This window comes from Pongo abelii, chromosome 7 (assembly GCF_028885655.2).
Source record: "Pongo abelii isolate AG06213 chromosome 7, NHGRI_mPonAbe1-v2.0_pri, whole genome shotgun sequence".
NCBI classification, from domain to species: domain Eukaryota; kingdom Metazoa; phylum Chordata; class Mammalia; order Primates; family Hominidae; genus Pongo; species Pongo abelii.
Window position 1 is genome coordinate 155,176,204 of NC_071992.2, and position 13,364 is coordinate 155,189,567.

The 13,364-nt window shown below is 45.0% G+C and overlaps 1 protein-coding gene across 4 annotated transcripts in view; it reads right to left on the reverse strand.

The window, feature by feature from the left end:
* COL22A1 (collagen type XXII alpha 1 chain) overlaps nt 1–13,364 on the reverse strand; it is a 337,498-nt gene that overhangs the window by 203,482 nt on the left and 120,652 nt on the right. The window lies entirely within an intron of this gene.

Genomic DNA, 13,364 nt, shown 5'->3' on the forward strand with positions numbered 1-13,364 from the left:
GCATCCAGCATGGGAGAAAGATGGAGGCTAGGAGGCTGGGCCAGTCTCTCCTTCCACATTTTTCTGCCTGCTTATATTCTAGCTGTGCTGGCAGCTGATTAGATGTTGCCCACCTAGATGAAGGGTGGGTCTGCCTTTCTCAGCCCACTGACTCAAAAGTTAATCTCCTTTGGCAGCACCCTCACAGACACACCCAGGATCAATACTTTGTATCCATCAGTCCAATCAAGTTGATGGTATTAACCATCACACACGGCCACTGTGAAAAGTTGTTGTAAGTATTAAAATCCTCCCAGGTGCTTCCCAGAGCATTTTCAAAGGAAATGGGGATTCTTTAATCAAACAACTCTGTGGAAAAAAATGTAGAATTAAACCAAGTGAAGCAAGTTCCTTTACAGTGGGTTTTCTTGAAGGCTTACTCATGCCCTTGTTGATGATTCTCCATGAGGCCCTGGCCTACCAGACCCTTTTCAAGGGCATGGAAGGACCTGCTGTGGCTCAGAGCCCAGAGCCCATGCAGGGAGAGGGACTGCTGCTTCTCAGAGCCTCATCTAGGGTAAAACTGGGTCCAAGACAAAATGAACAAGGGCCGTTTATTCTTAAACTTGTGATGGAGACCAGGCTGCCATTGCTTTCATTTCAGCAGAGGGTTCGAAGATGTTAGTTGGAGAACCAACCTTATTTCTAGGATTAAAAGAGGAAATACTGAGACAGTCTCAGACTGGCAAGTGTTGTATTTAGGGGTGATTTTTGGAAGGTGGGAGACATGCTAATTCCAGGATACCTGTCCATCCTTGGCTGGATACAAAGGGGCAGACAAATGGTTTGGGAATATTTCATGAGAGAAAGGATTGTTCAATGGGAAGGATAGGGGATTTCTGTTGTCAGTTGCTTCTCGGGAAAAGTGGGGGCCAGTGGTTTGCTTTTATGGGTTAAACTATCACAAGCATCTTCCTTGGGGCATGCTGTTATGGCAGGTGCTTTCTCAGCCTCCAGTTACACATCAGCAAAATGATGAGCCACCTTCCCTCCCCCTGAGCCACTTCTCCATTTGGCGGTTCTGGAATTTAAATTTTAAAATCTGAGATTGAAAGAGGTAACCAGTACAGGAGGAGGTGATTTCTACCCGATTAAACACACATGCATGTTTAATAATGGCAGAACCAACAGTCAGAGTAAAGTAATATTAATCATAGTGTATTAATGTGATAGTATAGATGTCGCTGAGGATAGTTTATCTATTATTACAAGGCGCCAGGCACTGAGCACTTTACATCCATCACTGCATTCAACACCTCCCACAACAGTTCTGTGAATGAGACAGAATCATCATCTCTATTTCAGTGTTTAGGAAACAAAAGCACAGACAGCTGATTAGCTCTAATCTAATCAGCTGATTAGAGCTGATTAGATTAGATTTATTCTGCCCAAAGTTACAGTGCTTGTGGAAGAGCCAGACTCCAGGCCCTAGAGTGTGCTCCCGAACGTCTTCACAACACTTAATGGTGTCCGAACTCACATCAGTTCCCTGGTTGTGGGGCAGTCCCATAAGCTAAGTGTTGCTATCCTCACCCTACCTTCAGGCACACTGGGGCACAGGGTGGGCGCATGACTTTCTCATGGCTACCGGGGAGTCTACATGGCAGAGTGAGGCAGGTTGGGGTAGTTCACACTTGAGCATCCAGCCTTAGCTCTCCCTCTCCAGGGATCCTGCCCTTCCTCTTCAGCCTTCACCAGGCCTGCTCCCCTGGGAATACTGAAAGGAACACTCATTTGACTGCCTCACAGGTGGAGAAGCTCTGCGTGGAGCCAGGAGACGGTGGTGAGCAAGAGTGGGCTCAGCTCCCGACACAGCCTGTGTCTCCAAGGTCCATGCTCCGACCCCTACCTGCCTCCTGGGCAAACGGTGTGTCCATTTCCTGATGGCAGGGACACCAGTCCATGAGACACATCCCTACAACCCTAGGAATCAATCATAGATTTTCTAATAGCAGGAAGCATCACAAAAGGATGAGGACTTCCTCTGAGGGCATGCGCTAGATAGTGCCTCCCTCCAGAATCAGGGCTCTGGGGGTGACTCGCCTGAGATGTCGGTCACCCACTTATGATGGCAGGTCCTCGAATGACCAGTCTGTCCTCTGGCTCTGGTGGGTTGGGAAACCCTGCAGCTGAACGCAGAGGGAGGGACGTCTTGGTGGGATGGGCTCCTGCCTCAGGAATAAAGGAGGGGGCAGCAGGACATCTTGGCCTCTCCTCCCAGCTGCCAGTTTTCTAGCCTTGTTGGTTCTTTCAAATAGATGCGCAGTAGATGTCTGTGTGAATTTTTCTCATCCACAAGATGGGAGCTCTGTGAGATGTGGAGCAGGACTTAATCTGATTACCTCTGCACTTCCAGTGTCTGGCTTGACATAGCATCCACACTGCCCTGTGTGCTTCAATTCTTTCTAGAGCCCTGTGGGCTTGTAAGGGAATGGAAGACTCTCCTACTTTAAAATTAGTCTTGTGTAAGCCCCAGAGACAAAGTGAACAGTGGGTGTGGTGGAGAGGTAATGGTCCTTAGAGCCAGTGAGCCACAGCTTCACACTGTCCACTTCCCACCCTCCCTGCATCCCCATCACTAAGTACTGATGACTTTGGCCAAATTGTCGAAATGCTCTGAGTCTTGGTCTTCATCTGTAAATAGGGATCGTCAACCTAGCTTCAGAATTGGTCTTCCCAAGGATATGGAAAACTAGGCGTGTTGGTTTTAGATGGCTGAGGTAGTAGAAGAAAGTCCCTTCTGCTCTGTTCAGGGATGTGGCCACCCTTACTGTGTATTCTAACAACAGAACCAGAGGTCTCTGTAGAAGTGAATATGTTCTGAGTCAGAGACAGTAACATCTCTTTTTGAATCTTTTTTTACATGGTTAGGATAACCAAGTCAGCACTGCAAATACATAGATTTTAAGAAACGTCCACCTGTAAGTCATCCTGAGATCCAAGCATTTTACTAGAATGATTCCTGCCCTATGAAAACTTTGCCCCAAGAGAAAGTCAACCTAACTCAAATATTTCATTAGTATTAATATTAGTATCACTGCTTCTTAACATTACAAAACATCTTCACCCTTCCCTTGTGATAGACCTTCCAAAATTCCCCAGCTGGACTCACCATCAGCTGCCCATAGCATCTTTGAAAAGAGAAAGTTAGGCCAGGCACAGTGGCTCACGCTTGTAATCCCAGCACTTTGGGAGGCCGAGGCGAGCGGATCATGAGGTCAGGAGTTCGAGACATCTTGGCCAACACAGTGAAACCTCGTCTGTACTAAAGATACAAAAATTAGCTGGAAGTGGTGGCAGGCACCTGTAATCCCAGCTACTTGGGAGGCTGAGGCAGGAGAATTGCTAGAACCCGGGAGACGAAGGTTACAGTGAGCCGAGATCATGCCACTGCACTCCAGCCTGGGTGACAGAGCTAGACACTGTCTCAAAAAAAAAAAAAAAGAAAAAGAAAAAGAAAAGAATAGAAAAAGAAAAAGAAGGAAAAGAGAAAGTTATAGCCCTGAGCTGCCTATTCATCTTCCACCAAGAAAGTCATTTAACTTCTATGAGCCTCTCATCATTTCTAAAGCAGAGGTTTACAGGCTTTCAGATGAGAATTAAATGTGGACATAATTTGCAGACTATGAAGTATTATTGAAATGTGAGCTCTTCCATTGTATCTCTTGATAACTAAGAACACTCATCCAAGTGCATGGGACGGGTCAGGGAGAGGAGTGGGGAAAAGACCAGAGGTAGCCCCAAAATTGGTAACGTCAGGCATAGAAAGATCTTTAAAAGAATATGTAAAGCTAAGGATCCACAATAAAGCACTGAAGAAAAAAAGGAAAAGAAAGGAAAGGGCAGGAAGCAAGCAAAGAAGAGAGAGAAAGAGAAAGAAACAAAAGCCTAGGCTGGGAGGAGAGGGTCTGATCTGCATGCGGCCTCTGTCTCATGTTAGCAGAGCAGAACAGACTCATTCCCCTCCTGTGTCTCAGCTCCTTCACCTGGAAGGGAGATGACAAAAGGAGGAGGAGTACCTCTGGCTCAAGATGGCTGGTAAGAGGGCTTGAGAAAATATTTGGGAAATGCTTCGTATACAGAGAAATTCAAAACAAGCATTAGATACTACTATTTTGGGTAAACTACCCAAGCCTCTATTTTCCACCTATAAAAAGAAAATCAACACTCAGGGTATAAGAGAATGACAATGGATGAGATCCACTGCAGGAGACAACCAAGGCTCAGAGAAGAGGGGCTTCCCTGTGTTCACAATGGCTGTTGTGACTCAAAATCAGGGCTTGGCTCCAAGTCCAGGCTCTGACCTGTCTTCCACCCCTGCCTCTCCCTCCACCACATACAAACTCATTTCCTCCATGATCTCATTTGGAGGCATATGGGGTGGGGGGGCAACCATCTAGCAGGAAATTATCCATCTCCCCACACCCACTTGTCAGCATCCAGAGCCCCAGGGATCATCCTTTTACCTCATCAAGTAAGACACAGAGAAAGGAGAGAGCAAATATTTCTGCTGCTCTTTTGGCTAATTAAATATCAGGCCTTATTTCTAAATGTTAACAAAAAGATTGTTGCATTGCTAGAGGTGCTGTTACTAATATTCTTCATCCATTTGGTAGGTCCTTTAGTGGGGTCTTAGGAATATGCTGGGCAGTGGTTCTGAAAGCATGGTCATGGGCCAGCTGCATCAACCTCACCTGGGGTTGTGTTAGAAGGGCAACTTCTCGGGCTTTACCCCAGACATACTAAATCAGACATTCTGGGAGTGGGGTCCAGCCTGTTGGCTTAACAAGTCCTCCAGGTGATTTGGATGTTGTCTCAAGTTTGAGAACCATTTGTCAAGCACAGACAAATGCAGGCTGTGAAGTCTGAAAACATGAACTCAAATCCTGGCTCATCCCCATGAAGAGGTAAAGTCACCTGTGCTTGGTCCCAGGTGAATTTTCATTTTATAGTGAATAGCCTGTAAAACAAGGACAGCAATATTTACCATGAAAGTTAAACTAAATAGCCATGCATGAATCCTAGCAGATAGCAAGTTCTTGTAAATACGAGGTACTATCATGATTCTTAGATGATCTATGAATTATTTTAGGTGAATTTGAAAAAAGGGAAGGTTCTTTATCTTGGCCTCCTGGAACATGCTTTCTAATAACACTCTCTAGGCTTCCTGAGGTTTTAGGAGTTACAGAAGTCCTCCTCAGTGGGGAGGCTGAAGAGCTCTGACATTTTGCAGCTGCTGGTCGCCTCTGGGAATAAGACCTCATTAATGCTGAGAGTGCAGAAGACGTCATTTGGTTTATAAAAAAATGGAACACTATGCTGGTGTAATGGTAATTATGTTTAACGTTTATGAGCACTTTTTACAAACATAAGTCATCTATTTTCATTAGCTCATTTAATCCTTGCAGAAACCCTCTAAGGCAAGTACTATTATAGTTGTTAATTTATGCATGAGGAAAGCAAAGGTTACAGGGCTAAGTAACTGACCCACTGTTACACAGCTGTTAAGTGACCCAGCCAAGTTCTAGATCCAGCCAGTCTGTGACCGGGGTCTGCACCCTGAGCTTCCCCTGCCCTCCCAGTTCAGTAGTCCAGCATTTACCCTTCCCATAAGTGCTCTCACCCTCTTGTACGAAGCCTTCGGTTTTGTGACTGGCCCATTAGACTTGGCAAGCACCTGAGTGTCAGATGGAGCTAGAGGAGAAATGCAGATTCCTATCCCAGCTCTGCCTGAGGCCCTGCAGTGCTGTGAACTTCAGAACTTCCCCAATGTGTCCTTCAGCACCATGGACAGGGCCTGCAGCACCTCTATTTATTCTAACTCTGGGCATTTTGCCCCTAACCTACAAGGCTATTTGAGGGCACATAAGCAGCTAAACTAATTTCCCCTTAAACCCTTTAATTATTGTAAAAATAGAAGGCACTCAACTACAGTTATCCAACTCGATAACCATGAATAATGCACATTAATGCACAGGCTAAGAATAGGAGATGGGGGTGCTGATTAAGCCGGCCATGAACAAAGAGAAAAGGACCCAGAGCTAGAGGCAAATGGCGTCAATATATCTATATCTTAGAAATTTCACAAATATAAAGACAAATGTATAATTTATATTTTCTGGTTCAGAGGCTCTATAATGCAGTCTTTATATAAAGTAAGCTGATTCCTATAAGGTTTTTGAGGGTCAATAATTCCCAGATATCAGCATCACATTGAAGGACGGGTAGGGAACTGACATTGACCAATGCCGTGGTCAAAAGTGGGGGATCCCCACTCTTGTGTCTTGTGTCAGGCAGATGCAGGCTTGGCCCCACTTACTAACCAGCTCTGTGACCTTGGCCATGGCCTGCCCTTCTTAAAGGGACTCTCAGAGGCTGAAGCTCAAAAACTGAATAGCCTGGAACATTAAGAGGTCAATAAAAGACTGATGTCATGATTCTTCCCAGTACATGGCACTTCCTTTTCAAAGTCACTATACCATTCCAGATAAAATCACCAGTGCTGGCCAATAAATTCTTCATGGCTGCTATTGCTAAAACATGCTCATCTTATGCCTTCAGGGAGAACTTAAAAAAATCAAAAGTGTGTGTGCCATCCCTCATTATGCCAAATATTTCATCAGTAGCAGAAACCCCTTGTCTTTTGGGGCTACCATAAACTGGGTAGCTTGTAAACTACAGAAATTTATTTCTCACTGTTCCAGAGGCTGGAAAAGTCTAAGATCAAGGTGCCGTCAGATTTGGTGTCAGATGAAGGCCTGCTTTTTGGTTCATAGATGGCTGTCTTTTCACAGTAACCTCACATGGTGGAAAGGAGAAACGGGCTCTCCGGGATCTCTTTTGTAAGGGCCAATCCAGTCATTCATAAAGGCTCCACCCTCATGACCCAATCACCTCCCAAGAGCCCCACCTCCCAATACCATCACCTTGGGGGTTAGGATTTCAACATATGAATTTGAGGAGCACGCACTTTCAGACCATGGTTCCCCTGATATGTAGAAGTGTCTTGTGGTTTCCAGAGACCTTTCTTGGTCACCACTCTGGGAGAGAGGCTCCGGGAAGAAAATCCACATGTCACGGAGTTCCCTCTTCATTCCTCCTCCCGCTCTGCAGTCCAATTCTACCTCCAAGCAATCTTCTTATAACTTCAGTTAAAGCCTGCCTTTGAAAAACATTGAAGAAATAACCTGGTTCCGGTAAGAAGAACCCATTATTTAACACTGTGGACAGCACAAGGTGTGTCTGTCATGTTGGGATAAGGGAAGACCTGACTTCTCTGTGACTGCAGACCTGACTGTCACCCAAAGGGCCCCCATCCAATGAGAAGCAGGACTGAGTAGGAACATACCTTCTTTCCAATGGCTGTGCCCTATCAGTTACACAGTGGTCAGAACGGTTTTTTTTTAAAACATCCTACGTCCCTACCCTCCTATTTACTCTTAAGAGTTAATCATTCTCCAAAGCTCACACCCCCATTTGCTGTCCCTGCCTAGCCCCCCAGCACCATGCTGGGTCCTCAGCTAGTACTTGCTATGATTTTAAGCAAGCCAGAGCTCATTATAAACTATTTGGTCCTCTTATATCCTTTTACAATGAAATCAATCCCATGAATGTGTGGGCATGTTTTTCTAAGCCTCAGTGCCCTTTTCCATGAAATGGGCATAACGATAATGATGTCTTTCACCTGTAGTCTATGGGAGGGACAAATAGGACAATGCCCATAGAAATGCCTTGCTTGATGCTGGGCACCTTGATGGTGACTGGATTAGAAGCACCCCTAAGATTTCAGCAGGCAAAGGGGGATGCCGGGCGTGCAAGGAGGAAGAATCAATGACAGGGAGGCAGAGATATCTTGAGCATGACCACGGAAAGATAAACCTAGAATCAGCGGGAGACAAATACTGGGGAAGGGTCCTGTGGGCCCCATCGTGTCCAGCAGGATGTGCACACCAAGCACACTGGTCTCCATCTGCCAAGTAACACAGAACAGCGTAACTCCAGTGCCAATTTAAGGTCAAATGCAAACTTATGAGCGCTTGCATTTTCAAACGGGGCAGTGTATGTAAACCAAATGAAGACATCTGGAGCAGAGGGATTCCAGGGACCTTGACCTTTCCTCCATTTGGTAATTAGCATCTTATTTGTTTAGCAAACCACCCCACAAAGACCCTCCCATGCCGTGACTTCAGAACTCTCAGGTGGATTTCCTGCACACTTGGCATCCTCTTCAGAATGTGGAGCCAAGGCTCTGAGAAGGCTGCATCCCAGGAAGCTGGAAGAACCTGGACTACCTGTCTGACTCAGAGACTCACCTTTCACCACGTTCATCCCCTGTCAGGTTTATGGTGCCAGTAAAATTGAAGAATACCATAAAAGACAATGAACTGTGTTTCTGTGACCCAAAATTCTATCTACTGCTGAGTCAACGAGCCCAAAAAAATTTAGCTGAGATTCTTATATTTGCTTGCTGATTTTTTTTTCTGGTGCACCATACTGTGAAATCTGAGCAGAAAATCCATATGAAGTTTTATTTATTGCCATATGGATTTCTGTGAAAATGCTTAAGACATGACTTTTTGGTGGTGCTTTTTATTGTATTTTCCCCCTCTACCAAATGCTGAGTCCCTAGTTGCTGACCCAAGCATGGCTTTGTGGGACACTTTGTCCCCATTTCATTCCTGGTGGGTGTCAGGGCCCCTGACTATCTGTAAGATGTGGTCCAGGCTCCATCAGGTCCATCCTGTCCACTCCAGGAAAGTTGGGTCTCTTCAGGACCCAACACTGTCCCACCTCTAGGCCCTTGTCTAGGCAAATCCCTGCCTGAAAGCCCACCACCACCAGTATCCCAACCCAACTCTACCTGCAATATTAATAATAGCTACTATTCATAAAGAAAGCTAAGACCACTGGCAGGAAATGCATTGCCTTTCAGCTCTGAGACACTGGAGATCTGCTTCAGGTGAGCCTGCTCTCTACTCAGCAACTGATCTGTCTCAGGGTCACCTTCATCTTCTTTGAACTGGCTCCTTTCATGGTAGCAACATGGCTATGGGAATTTCAAGGCTCTCATGCTTATATCCTTGGGCCCAGGGAGAAAAAAGCATCTGTCCTTGTCCTTCTAAGTGAAAGTACTGAGTCCGTTCTAATGGGACTAACCAGGAGAATGTGCCTGAACTGATCCTCATGCTTGGAGAATGACTCAGACCTGATTCTTGCTCAGTCTTTCTGAAGTTGCTTCATTTACCAGGTCCCTTGCTATCTCTTCCCGTGGATAAACTCGCCAACCCCTCACATCAGCTAATGAGAGTGTGCTGTTGTTGTTACTGTTATATTCAGTGTATGGGCCAAGGTCACTCATCTTGTCTAAGCCTCAGTTTCCTTAGCTGCCAAAGAACAGTGATTCAATCAGCTCTGCAGCTTCCCTTCATTTTAGTAACAATCAGTGATTGTGTTTCCTGGGCACATACTAACTGTGTGACCTTGTGCAGGTCACTTGACCTCAGTGCCATGTTCTCCTCATCCTTGAAATGGGAACAGCATTGCCTTTTCTGAAATATTGTCTTAATGATGGGAGAGTAAGTATGAAATACCCTTAGCAGGATGCCTGGTACATGAAGAAGCCAATGCACATTGCTGCAGTGGTTAATTACAATTCCAAATATATTAAAAAAAACACAGCCAGAATAAGAGTATTACCATCCCTGGACCCATCGAGCTCTGGTCTATCCAATATCCCCAAACTCAATCCAACTTATGCGCCAATTACTTTGGAGACAACGGTCAGCTAAGAAGCCAGTTTGTTAAGCCTAGTCTTAATGCATGAGTCACAAGTGGCCTTCTACCCTCTCTAGACGTTATCAATCCCCTTGGCCCACTCTGGTCTCCTCATTTCTGGAGGAGAAGTAGAGACTTCAAGTTACAGAAAAGAGCCCTAGGGGGCAAAGGCTGGGGGTGGGCTGATTCCCTAATCTCAGAGCTGCTGCCTGAAAAGGACTTTATGCATCATCTCATCCCACCTCCTCCATTGTACAGAGGAGGAAGCAGAGTCCCAGAGAGGGAAGTGACTCACTCCAAATCACACAGCTAATATGTGGTGGAATCTAGACTCAGACTTTGCTAAAAATATCAACTGCAGGAAAATGTCAACCGAGGACAGAGCCAGAAGTGCTAGCGTCCATTCAGCTGCCTGTCTCTCCTGCCAACATCGAAGATGTGAGGAGGTCTCCATGGCCACAACTATGCCCTCGCAGCATCAGACCCTTGAATGTGATGCTGCAGGTAGGACTCCTGGCACCAGAAGGTGCCTTCAGGTGTGAGGGGAACAGGCATCCAAGGCTGCCCGCTGTGAGCTCACCCCAAAGCCAATGAGGCAGAGATGCCCTGCAGCCCACAGGGAGGAAGGAGGCTGCCAGTCCCTGCCTGGTGACAGGAACACACGTGAAGGACACGTTAGTTGAGAGGAAAGGCTGGTCCCAGAGGAACATGGGAAGGAGATCACAGAGCTGCACGGTATTGCCTGGCAGGTACCACCCAGACTGAGTGTTCTGACCTCCAGACCCCGGCAGTCCCGGATCCTGATTTGGAGCAATACCCGGGTGCCCTCTTCATACCCTGTGCTCGGCCTCTGCCCACTGGAACTGAGCATGCAAGCAACAATGAAAGTAGCTGCTAGGCTGGGTACGGTGGCTCACGCCTGTAATCTCAACACTTTGGGAGGCCGAGGCAGGCGGATCACCTGAGGTCAAGAGCTCGAGACCATCCTGGCCAACATGGTGAAACCCTGTCTCTACTAAAAATACAAAAATTAGCTGAGCATGGTGGTGCACACCTGTTGTCCCAGCTACTCAGGAGGCTGAGGCAGGAGAATCACTTGAACCTAGGAGGCAGAGGTTGCAGTGAGCCAAGATCGTGCCATTGCACTCTCTAGCCTGGTGACAGAGTGAGACTCCATCTCAAAAAAAAAAAAAAAAAAAAAAAAAGGAGCTGCTGAACATGTTGGTGGGAACGCAGATGGTCTCACCACTGTGGAAAACAGTATGGTGGCTCCTCAAAAGAAAGATTAAAAATAGAACTACTGTATGATCTAGCAATTCTGCCTCCGAATACTTATTCAAGAGTTGGAATCAGGATCTCACAGAGATACTCACATTCCCATGTTCACAGCAGCATAATTCATGATAGCCACGATATGGAAACAACTTAGATGTCCATCAGTGGATGGATGGAAAAAGAAAACATGGCATACTGAATTGCTAGATCATACAGTAGCTCTATTTTTAATGCCCAACAGAATGCTATTCAGCCTTTAAAAAGAAGGAAATTCTGTCATTTTTGACAACGTGAATGGATCTGGAGGACATTGTGCTAACTGAAATAAGCCAGATGCAGGAAGACAAATACTACATAATTCCACATATGAAATACCTAAAATAGTCAAATTCCTAGAATTAAAGAGTAGAAAAGTAGCTTCCAGGGGTTGGGGGAGAAGAAATGGGGAGATGCCAATTAATGGGCAAAAAATCTCAGTTAAGCAAAACGAATGCATTCTAGGGATCTGCTGCACCACACCGTGCCTATGGTCAACAGTACCGTACTGCACACTTAAAAGTTTGTTAGGAGGGTAGATCTCATGTTGTGTCCTTACCACAATTAAATGAAACTCATTAAAAAAAAAAAAAAAAAAAACGTAAAACAAGAAAGTAGCTACTGAATTTGAGCATTTGGTTCCCGGTGCCATGCTTTTAAATCACAGAGAAGTCATGGAAAGCGGCGGGAGATCTTTAGGTCGGGAGATGGAGGCTCAAAACTGATGGCAGAGCCAGAGAGTGGCGGAATGGAGACATGAACTACATCTGCCTGGTTGTACCACTTAAGTTATGCTGTGTGTTGTGCTATGCCCAAACTGGTTTTCATTCTTGTGAGGTAGTCAATTTACATGTGTGCCTATGCTTTTAATGGAGGAGCTCATTGTGAAATAAAGAATGACACAAAGAAATGTGAGGGAGAAAACAAATATCCTCATAACCTTTTCACCCACAGACAGCCAGTGGTTACTAATAGAGATTTGTCTCCATCATTAATTTCTCTCTGTCTATCCTCTCTGTCTTTCAGACATACACACACACACACACACACACACACACACAGCTGGTGTCATATTGTATACACATTTTGCAACATACTTTAAAAATGAACAGAATATTGACTGCATTTTCTAGGTCATTAGTTCTCCTAAATGTCATTTTGCATCATCAAATACTGTTGCATTATTGAGGTATACAATAATGTATTTTGCCCGCTACACAGCATTGTGTCATTTCTAGTCTCACTTATAAATTACACACGGATATGTACTTGTGCATATCCTTGATTTAACTCCTTAGAGGAGAGCTAGATGTGTAAGAGTGCCTACAGGGAGAGAATAAGCTGGCAACAGGAAAGTTGTTTCTACTGTAACTTAATGGAGTGTTACATGTGTTACATAACCAGCCCTATGCAAGGGACTAATGTGATCCCCTCTGAGCAATGAATGACCTCTCAGGATCCAACAGCACTATGTTTTGAGTCCACGAGTGCCTGTACTCCAGTGAAAGTATCAACAGGGGTTTGCACTGTAAAGTTTTGTGGCTGCCTCTCCAGGAAAACAACAATTTTTTGTTTCTTTTTTCTTTCATTTTTTAAATAGCTGGTATAAGTAGAAAATGGCATTTGTAGTGGCTTTCTGCTTTTTATTTATCCTTATAGGCTAACATCTTAAGAATAATTTCTTCTTTAGGAGAAATCCCATATTTCCCAGGATTGGTCAAGCCTGTGTATATTTTACTGCAGGTAAAAGAAGGTGCAACATGCATAGCTGGGGAGAACATCTTTATTTTTCCCACAAATTCTTCTGATGTCCTTTATTTTACCTCCAATCTTACTGGAGTTTCCTTGTAAATGATGAGTCATTTTTTTCTCTTGCTACTTCCCTTTTTTTTTTTTTTTTTGGTTTTTGGCATTTTTACTATGATGTTTTTAAGTGTATCTCTTTGTGTTTATCTTAATTGGGGTTCACTGAGAACCTGCCCCCAGATTTTCACTTCTCGGGTATAGTTCAAACGTCAACATTTCCAACAGAATATGCCTGGAATTCCCCAAGATATATGTGTCCTACTCAATTCTCCAACCACCATTTTACCATTTTCTGTCTCCACCTTCTCTCTTTCTGCTGAGTACAGTACATGCTTCAACTACCCAAATCATGGAGGACACACATTGAGGCCAGTTACACAGCCCAGGACACCTCTTTTCCCCCACTCGAATTCTTTCCAGGCAACATAATAGTA